Genomic DNA, 10,777 nt, shown 5'->3' on the forward strand with positions numbered 1-10,777 from the left:
AAGCTTGGTGTAATCCAAACGTTGTTGTGCCTGAGCTGTAAGGAAAGAATCCAAAAGTCCCATATATACGTTTCAAGCAATTCATCAGTGGGGTTATTTTTGTAGGTGTTAAAACTAGTGATGTGTACCGGAAATTTTTCGGGTTTTGTGTTTTGGTTTTGGATTCGGTTCCGCGGCCATGTTTTGGATTCGGATGCGTTTTGGCAAAACCTCTCTGAAAATTTTTTGACGGATTCGGGTGTGTTTTGGATTCGGGTGTTTTTTTTACAAAAAACCCTCAAAAACAGCTTAAATCATAGAATTTGGGGGTCATTTTGATCCCATAGTATTATTAACCCCAATAAACATAATTTCCACTCATTTCCAGTCTATTCTGAACACCTCACACCTCACAATATTATTTTTAGTCCTAAAATATGCACCGAGGTCGCTGGATGGCTAAGCTAAGCGACCCAAGTGGCTGACACAAACACCTGGCCCATCTAGGAGTGGCACTGCAGTGTCAGACAGGATGGCACTTAAAAAAATAGTCCCCAAACAGCACATGATGCAAAGAAAAAAAGAGGTGCACCAAGGTCGCTGGATGGCTAAGCTAAGCGACCCAAGTGGCCGCCACAAACACCTGGCCCATCTAGGAGTGGCACTACAGTGTCAGACAGGATGGCACTTAAAAAAATAGTCCCCAAACAGCACATGATGCAAAGAAAAAAAGAGGTGCACCAAGGTCGCTGGATGGCTAAGCTAAGCGACCCAAGTGGCCGACACAAACACCTGGCCCATCTAGGAGTGGCACTGCAGTGTCAGACAGGATGGCACTTAAAAAAATAGTCCCCAAACAGCACATGATGCAAAGAAAAAAAGAGGTGCACCAAGGTCGCTGGATGGCTAAGCTAAGCGACCCAAGTGGCCGACACAAACACCTGGCCCATCTAGGAGTGGCACTGCAGTGTCAGACAGGATGGCACTTAAAAAAATAGTCCCCAAACAGCACATGATGCAGAGATAAATATATATATATATATATATATATATATATATACTGGTGGTCAGCAAAATTCTGAACTGTCCTCCTACTATATACTGCGCACAACTACAATGCAGCACAGATATGGATAGTATACTTGATGACACAGAGGTAGAGCAATGGACTACTGTACCGTACTGCTATATATATATACTGGTGGTCAGCAAAATTCTGCACTGTCCTCCTACTATATACTGCGCACAACTACAATGCAGCACAGATATGGATAGTATACTTGACGACACAGAGGTAGAGCAATGGACTACTGTACCGTACTGCTATATATATATATATATACTGGTGGTCAGCAAAATTCTGCACTGTCCTCCTACTATATACTGCGCACAACTACAATGCAGCACAGATATGGATGGATAGTATACTTGACGACACAGAGGAAGAGCAATGGACTACTGTACCGTACTGCTATATATATACTAGTGATGAGCAGGTTCGGTTTTTCGGAAACCGAACCCCCCCGAACTTCACCCATTTTACACGGGTCCGAGGCATACTCGGATTCTCCCGTATGGCTCGGTTAACCCGAGCGCGCCCGAACGTCATCATCCCGCTGTCGGATTCTCGCGAGATTCGGATTCTATATAAGCAGCCGCGCGTCGCCGCCATTTTCACTCGTGCATTGGAAATGTTAGGGAGAGGAAGTGGCTGGCGTCCTCTCCGTTTATTCATTGTTGATGCAAATATTTGTGCTTGCTTAGTTATATCTTAATTGTGGGGACTGGGGAGCAGCTGTATATTAATATAGGAGGAGTACAGTGCAGAGTTTTGCTGATCAGTGACCACCAGTTTTATCCGTTCTCTGCCTGAAAAAAACGCTCCTTATTATCTGTGCTCAGTGTGCTGCATATATCTGTGCTCACACTGCTTAATTGTGGGGACTGGGGAGCAGCTGTATTATGTAGGAGGAGTACAGTGCAGAGTTTTGCTGACAGTGACCACCAGTATACGTTGTCTGCCTGAAAAACACTCCATATCTGTGCTCAGTGTGCTGCATATATCTGTGCTCACACTGCTTAATTGTGGGGACTGGGGAGCAGCTGTATTATATAGCAGGAGTACAGTGCAGAGTTTTGCTGACAGTGACCACCAGTATACGTTGTCTGCCTGAAAAACACTCCATATCTGTGCTCAGTGTGCTGCTTTATTGTGGGGACTGGGGACCACCAGTATAATATTATATAAGAGGAGTACAGTGCAGAGTTTTGCTGACCAGTGACCACCAGTATACGTTGTCTGCCTGAAAAACACTCCATATCTGTGCTGCATTGTAGACAGTATATAGTAGGAGTACAGTGCATAATTTTGCTGACCACCAGTATATAATATATAGGAGTACGGTACAGAAGACCACTGCTGTACCTACCTCTGTGTCGTCAAGTATACTATCCATCCATACCTGTGGTGCATTTCAGTTTTGCACAATTTGCTGACCACCAGTATATAATATATAGCATTATGGTACAGTAGGCCACTGCTGTACCTACCTCTGTGTCGTCAAATATACTATCCATCCATACCTGTGGTGCATTTCAGTTTTGCACAGTTTGCTGACCACCAGTATATAATATATAGCATTACGGTACAGTAGGCCACTGCTGTACCAACCTCTGTGTCGTCAAGTATACTATCCATCCATACCTGTGGTGCATTTCAGTTTTGCACAGTTTGCTGACCACCAGTATATAATATATAGCATTACGGTACAGTAGGCCACTGCTGTACCTACCTCTTTGTCGTCAAGTATACTATCCATCCATACCTGTGGTGCATTTCAGTTGTGCGCAGTATATATAGTAGTAGGCCATTGCTATTGATACTGGCATATAATTTAATTTCACACATTAAAAAATGGAGAACAAAAATGTGGAGGTTAAAATAGGGAAAGATCAAGATCCACTTCCACCTCGTGCTGAAGCTGCTGCCACTAGTCATGGCCGAGACGATGAAATGCCATCAACGTCGTCTGCCAAGGCCGATGCCCAATGTCATAGTAGAGAGCATGTAAAATCCAAAAAACAAAAGTTCAGTAAAATGACCCAAAAATCAAAATTGAAAGCGTCTGATGAGAAGCGTAAACTTACCAATATGCCATTTACGACACGGAGTGGCAAGGAATGGCTGAGGCCCTGGCCTATGTTCATGGCTAGTGGTTCAGATTCACATGAGGATGGAAGCACTCATCCTCTCGCTAGAAAAATGAAAAGACACAGCAAAGAACTGTGCGTTCTTCTAAATCACAAATCCCCAAGGAGAGTCCAATTGTGTCGGTTGCGATGCCTGACCTTCCCAACACTTGGACGGGAAGAGCTTGCGCCTTCCACCATTTGCACGCCCCCTGCAAGTGCTGGAAGGAGCACCCGCAGTCCAGTTTCTGATAGTCAAATTGAAGATGTCACTGTTGAAGTACACCAGGATGAGGATATGGGTGTTGCTGGCGCTGGGGAGGAAATTGACAAGGAGGATTCTGATGGTGAGGTGGTTTGTTTAAGTCAGGCACCCGGGGAGACACCTGTTGTCCGTGGGACGAATATGGCCATTGACATGCCTGGTCAAAATACAAAAAAAATCAGCTCTTCGGTGTGGAATTATTTCAACACAAATGCGGACAACAGGTGTCAAGCCGTGTGTGGCCTTTGTCAAGCTGTAATAAGTAGGGGTAAGGACGTTAACCACCTAGGAACATCCTCCCTTATATGTCACCTGGACCGCATTCATCAGAAGTCAGTGACAAGTTCAAAAACTTTGGATGACAGCGGAAGCAGTCCACTGACCACTAAATCCCTTCCTCTTGTAACCAAGCTCCTGCAAACCACACCACCAACTCCCTCAGTGTCAATTTCCACCTTACACAGGAAAGCCAATAGTCCTGCAGGCCATGTCACTGGCAAGTATGACGAGTCCTCTCCTGCCTGGGATTCCTCCGATGCATCCTTGAGTGTAACGCCTACTGCTGCTGGCGCTGCTGTTGTTGCTGCTGGGAGTCGATCGTCATCCCAGAGGGGAAGTCGGAAGACCACTTGTACTACTTCCAGTAAGCAATTGACTGTCCAACAGTCCTTTGCGAGGAAGATGAAATATCACAGCAGTCATCCTGCTGCAAAGCGGATAACTCAGGCCTTGGCATCCTGGGCGGTGAGAAACGTGGCTCCGGTATCCACCGTTAATTCAGAGGCAACTAAAGACTTGATTGAGGTACTGTGTCCCCGGTACCAAATACCATCTAGGTTCCATTTCTCTAGGCAGGCGATACCGAAAATGTACACAGACCTCAGAAAAAGAGTCTCCAGTGTCCTAAAAAATGCAGTTGTACCCAATGTCCACTTAACCACGGACATGTGGACAAGTGGAGCAGGGCAGACTCAGGACTATATGACTGTGACAGCCCACTGGGTAGATGTATTGCCTCCCGCAGCAAGAACAGCAGCGGCGGCACCAGTAGCAGCATCTCGCAAACGCCAACTCGTTCCTAAGCAGGCTACGCTTTGTATCACCGCTTTCCAGAAGAGGCACACAGCAGACAACCTCTTACGGAAACTGAGGAACATCATCGCAGAATGGCTTACCCCAATTGGACTCTCCTGGGGATTTGTGACATCGGACAACGCCACCAATATTGTGCGTGCATTACATCTGGGCAAATTCCAGCACGTCCCATGTTTTGCACATACATTGAATTTGGTGGTGCAGAATTATTTAAAAAACGACAGGGGCGTGCAAGAGATGCTGTCGGTGGCCCGAAGAATTGCGGGCCGCTTTCGGCATTCAGCCACCGCGTACCGAAGACTGGAGCACCACCAAACATTCCTGAACCTGCCCTGCCATCATCTGAAGCAAGAGGTGGTAACGAGGTGGAATTCAACCCTCTATATGCTTCAGAGGATGGAGGAGCAGCAAAAGGCCATTCAAGCCTATACATCTGCCCACGATATAGGCAAAGGAGGGGGAATGCACCTGACTCAAGCGCAGTGGAGAATGATTTCAACGTTGTGCAAGGTTCTGCAACCCTTTGAACTTGCCACACGTGAAGTCAGTTCAAACACTGCCAGCCTGAGTCAGGTCATTCCCCTCATCAGGCTTTTGCAGAAGAAGCTGGAGACATTGAAGGAGGAGCTAAAACAGAGCGATTCCGCTAGGCATGTGGGACTTGTGGATGGAGCCCTTAATTCGCTTAACCAGGATTCACGGGTGGTCAATCTGTTGAAATCAGAGCACTACATTTTGGCCACCGTGCTGGATCCTAGATTTAAACCTACGTTGTATCTCTCTTTCCGGCAGACACAAGTCTGCAGAGGTTCAAAGACCTGCTGGTGAGAAAATTGTCAAGTCAAGCGGAACGTGACCCGTCAACATCTCCTCCTTCACATTCTCCCGCAACTGGGGGTGCGAGGAAAAGGCTAAGAATTCCGAGCCCACCCGCTGGCGGTGATGCAGGGCAGTCTGGAGCGAGTGCTGACATCTGGTCCGGACTAAAGGACCTGCCAACGATTACTGACATGTCGTCTACTGTCACTGCATATGATTCTCTCACCATTGAAAGAATGGTGGAGGATTATATGAGTGACCGCATCCAAGTAGGCACGTCAGACAGTCTGTAAGTATACTGGCAGGAAAAAGAGGCAATTTGGAGGCCCTTGCACAAACTAGCTTTATTCTACCTAAGTTGCCCTCCCTCCAGTGTGTACTCCGAAAGAGTGTTTAGTGCAGCCGCTCACCTTGTCAGCAATCGGCGTACGAGGTTACTTCCAGAAAATGTGGAGAAGATGATGTTCATCAAAATGAATTATAATCAATTCCTCCGTGGAGACATTCACCAGCAGCAATTGCCTCCAGAAAGTACACAGGGACCTGAGATGGTGGATTCCAGTGGGGACGAATTAATAATCTGTGAGGAGGGGGATGTACATAGTGAAAGGGGTGAGGAATCGGAGGATGAAGATGAGGTGGACATCTTGCCTCTGTAAAGCCAGTTTGTGCAAGAAGAGAAATAATTGCTTCTTTTTTGGTGGGGGCCCAAACCAACCAGTCATTTCAGTCACAGTCGTGTGGCAGACCCTGTCGCTGAAATGATGGGTTCGTTAAAGTGTGCATGTCCTATTTATACAACATACGGGTGGGTGGGAGGGCCCAAGGACAATTCCATCTTGCACCTCTTTTTTCTTTCATTTTTCTTTGCATCATGTGCTGTTTGGGGACAATTTTTTTGAAGTGCCATCCTGCCTGACACTGCAGTGCCACTCCTAGATGGGCCAGGTGTTTGTGTCGGCCACTTGTGTCGCTTAGCTTAGTCACACTGTGACCTTGGAGCGCCTCTTTTTTTCTTTGCATCATGTGCTGTTTGGGGACTATTTTTTTGAAGTGCCATCCTGCCTGACACTGCAGTGCCACTCCTAGAAGGGCCAGGTGTTTGTGTCGGCCACTTGTGTCGCTTAGCTTAGTCACACAGCGACCTTGGTGCGCCTCTTTTTTTCTTTGCATCATGTGCTGTTTGGGGACAATTGTTTTGAAGTGCCATCCTGCCTGACACTGCAGTGCCATTCCTAGATGGGCCAGGTGTTTGTGTCGGCCACTTGTGTCGCTTAGCTTAGTCACACAGCGACCTTGGTGCGCCTCTTTTTTTCTTTGCATCATGTGCTGTTTGGGGACAATTGTTTTGAAGTGCCATCCTGTCTGACACTGCAGTGCCACTCCTAGATGGGCCAGGTGTTTGTGTCGGCCACTTGTGTCGCTTAGCTTAGTCACACAGCGACCTTGGTGCGCCTCTTTTTTTCTTTGCATCATGTGCTGTTTGGGGACAATTTTTTGGAAGTGTCATCCTGCCTGACACTGCAGTGCCACTTCTAGATGGGCCAGGTGTTTGTGTCGGCCACTTGTGTCGCTTAGCTTAGTCACACAGCGACCTTGGTGCGCCTCTTTTTTTCTTTGCATCATGTGCTGTTTGGGGACAATTTTTTTGAAGTGTCATCCTGCCTGACACTGCAGTGCCACTTCTAGATGGGCCAGGTGTTTGTGTCGGCCACTTGTGTCGCTTAGCTTAGTCACACAGCGACCTTGGTGCGCCTCTTTTTTCTTTGCATCATGTGCTATTTGGGGACTATTTTTTTGAAGTGCCATCCTGCCTGACACTGCAGTGCCACTCCTAGATGGGCCAGGTGTTTGTGTCGGCCACTTGTGTCGCTTAGCTTAGTCACACAGCGACCTTGGTGCGCCTCTTTTTTTCTTTGCATCATGTGCTGTTTGGGGACAATTTTTTGGAAGTGTCATCCTGCCTGACACTGCAGTGCCACTTCTAGATGGGCCAGGTGTTTGTGTCGGCCACTTGTGTCGCTTAGCTTAGTCACACAGCGACCTTGGTGCGCCTCTTTTTTCTTTGCATCATGTGCTATTTGGGGACTATTTTTTTGAAGTGCCATCCTGCCTGACACTGCAGTGCCACTCCTAGATGGGCCAGGTGTTTGTGTCGGCCACTTGTGTCGCTTAGCTTAGTCACACAGCGACCTTGGTGCGCCTCTTTTTTTCTTTGCATCATGTGCTGTTTGGGGACAATTTTTTTGAAGTGCCATCCTGCCTGACACTGCAGTGCCACTCCTAGATGGGCCAGGTGTTTGTGTCGGCCACTTGTGTCGCAGAGCTTAGCCATCCAGCGACCTCGGTGCAAATTTTAGGACTAAAAATAATATTGTGAGGTGTGAGGTGTTCAGAATAGACTGAAAATTAGTGGAAATTATGGTTATTGAGGTTAATAATACTATGGGATCAAAATAACCCCCAAATTCTATGATTTAAGCTGTTTTTGAGTTTTTTTTGTAAAAAAACACCCGAATCCAAAACACACCCGAATCCGACAAAAAATTTTCAGGGAGGTTTTGCCAAAACGCGTCCGAATCCAAAACACGGGCGCGGAACCGAATCCAAAACCAAAACACAAAACCCGAAAAATTTCCGGTGCACATCACTAATATATACTGGTGGTCAGCAAAATTCTGCACTGTCCTCCAACTATATACTGCACACAAATACAATGCAGCACACATATGGATGGATAGTATACTTGACGACACAGAGGTAGAGCAATGGACTACTGTACTGTACTGCTATATATATACTGGTGGTCAGCAAAATTCTGCACTGTCCTCCAACTATATACTGCACACAAATACAATGCAGTACACATATGGATGGATAGTATACTTGACGACACAGAGGTAGAGCAATGGACTACTGTACTGTACTGCTATATATATACTGGTGGTCAGCAAAATTCTGCACTGTCCTCCTACTATATACTGCGCACAACTACAATGCAGCACAGATATGGATGGATAGTATACTTGACGACACAGAGGTAGAGCAATGGACTACTGTACCGTACTGCTATATATATACTGGTGGTCAGCAAAATTCTGCACTGTCCTCCTACTATATACTGCGCAAAACTACAATGCAGCACAGATATGGATGGATAGTATACTTGACGACACAGAGGTAGAGCAATGGACTACTGTACCGTACTGCTATATATATACTGGTGGTCAGCAAAATTCTGCACTGTCCTCCTACTATATACTGCGCAAAACTACAATGCAGCACAGATATGGATGGATAGTATACTTGACGACACAGAGGTAGAGCAATGGACTACTGTACCGTACTGCTATATATATACTGGTGGTCAGCAAAATTCTGCACTGTCCTCCTACTATATACTACAATGCAGCACAGATATGGAGCGTTTTCAGGCAGAGAACGTAGATATTTGCAGCACACTGAGCACAGATATTTGCAGCACACTGAGCACAGATATTTGCAGCACACTGAGCACAGATATTTGCAGCACACTGAACACAGAAACTGAGAGAACGCAGCCACGTCCTCTCGCTATCATCTCCAATGCACGAGTGAAAATGGCGGCGACGCGTGGCTCTTTATATGCAATACGAATCTTGCGAGAATACGACAGCGGGATGATGACGTTCGGGTGCGCTCGGGTTAACCGAGCAAGGTGGGAAGATCCGAGGCTGCCTCGGAACCGTGTACAATAGGTGAAGTTCGGGGGGGTTCGTATCTTGACGAACCGAACCCACTCATCTTTAGTTAAAACTATATGATGCTGCTGTATTAAGTACACAATATTTTTGTGCATTGGCTTTACGTTGTTTTGCTACATAACTGATCACATCTCTTCTATGTAAAATTAGGTGGTAACAGTATTGGGCGCCAAACCCAAATAACTGATCACATGCCCTCGCATTACCGCCTTTGACGTCTCCCAGAACAACACGGAGTCATTCCAGTGCTCAATATTATCATCCACAAAATTTGTCCCAGGATCTTTTTAATATGCCCTGTAATATACTTCTATACTGTTATCCTATGTCACTTTGACATTTTTGGGTGTACAGGCTGATTTCCAGATTTTTACCTGCACTTTTTGCTGGTTAACAGATCACAGGTCACCTGTTTTCGCAATTTTCCTACCATGTGACCAATCTGCTTTGTGCAGGAGGAGAGAATATTTATTTACTAAAGTTTGCATCTTTCAGATAAATTATTTTCTGTTTTTGAGATAGCCAGGCACCCAATTTAATTGCTTGCACAACACTGGCACCTGTATTGATATCCACTATACCACATCATGGGCCAGATGTAATGCCGTCTGAGCTGGCTGGATGTGTGGGTTGCTGGCTAAACTTGGATGTATTTTTAAAGCAGCAATCATTTACATGGCAAAACCATGCCTTGAAATTGATTGCCGCTTTAAAAAAAAACCCCAAACATCTAAGTTAGGTCGGCAGGACTTCACGCATCTCAGTTCATAGCAAATCTGATGACTAGGTTACAGAAGGAGAACAGTGATCAGCTGACCGGCTGCTCTTCAGCAGATCACTGGTCACAGAATGGAGGTACAATGTTTTATTTTTATATTCTTGTATACCTATGATCAGCCTGTGGTTTATTTAGACACACATGGTTTATCTCAGGCGCCGACTCCATCCTGTCAGAGCAGAGCAGGAATAGTAGAACTGGAGGGAAGACTGCATAAAGCCATCTGAAGATGGCGTTATTATCACAGGTGTCCCTGCAGTATTTTCTTATAATTTTATTTCAGTAGATTTGTGCAGATCACATTTCCCATTACAAGTGTGGGAAATGCAATGTAATTACTATAAAAATGCAAATTTAAGGGTTTGGGGGAGAATTTTGCAAATTATCCTCTAATTGCCTGTTAGTTGTGTGACACTAAAATAACCTGTTTCCACATTATTTGAAGAAAAATAATATCGATAAACATGCCCATTAGGAACTGCATTATGTCATACAGCATATATCCTCACATTATAAAACACTTTAAAATGCATAATGCTTTCAATATTAACCGAAATGCTCTGGGAATTTCTGTATTTAAAGTATATAATATGCTTATAGTGTGCTGAATTCTAATACAAGGAATGATCTGTTAAAAAGACTGTTGTACTAGGATTCATTTTATATTGTATTGAGGTTATATGAATGATTTGACTAATGTAAAAGAGATAACACTAATCCCAAAATCAGACTACAATTATATTACCAGTTTGACCTCTAAAACTTGTTCTTAGTCAAAGCTCTGACAGTAATATAAAACATGGAAATAAGAGAGCAGGTTCACCATACAACCATTATAATTATAATACATTTAATTATACATTATATCTGAGGTTTTTGGCATAAATCTGCCAATATTATGAGCCTGCC

The sequence above is a fragment of the Pseudophryne corroboree genome, chromosome 2 (assembly GCF_028390025.1).
Source record: "Pseudophryne corroboree isolate aPseCor3 chromosome 2, aPseCor3.hap2, whole genome shotgun sequence".
Lineage (NCBI taxonomy): Eukaryota > Metazoa > Chordata > Amphibia > Anura > Myobatrachidae > Pseudophryne > Pseudophryne corroboree.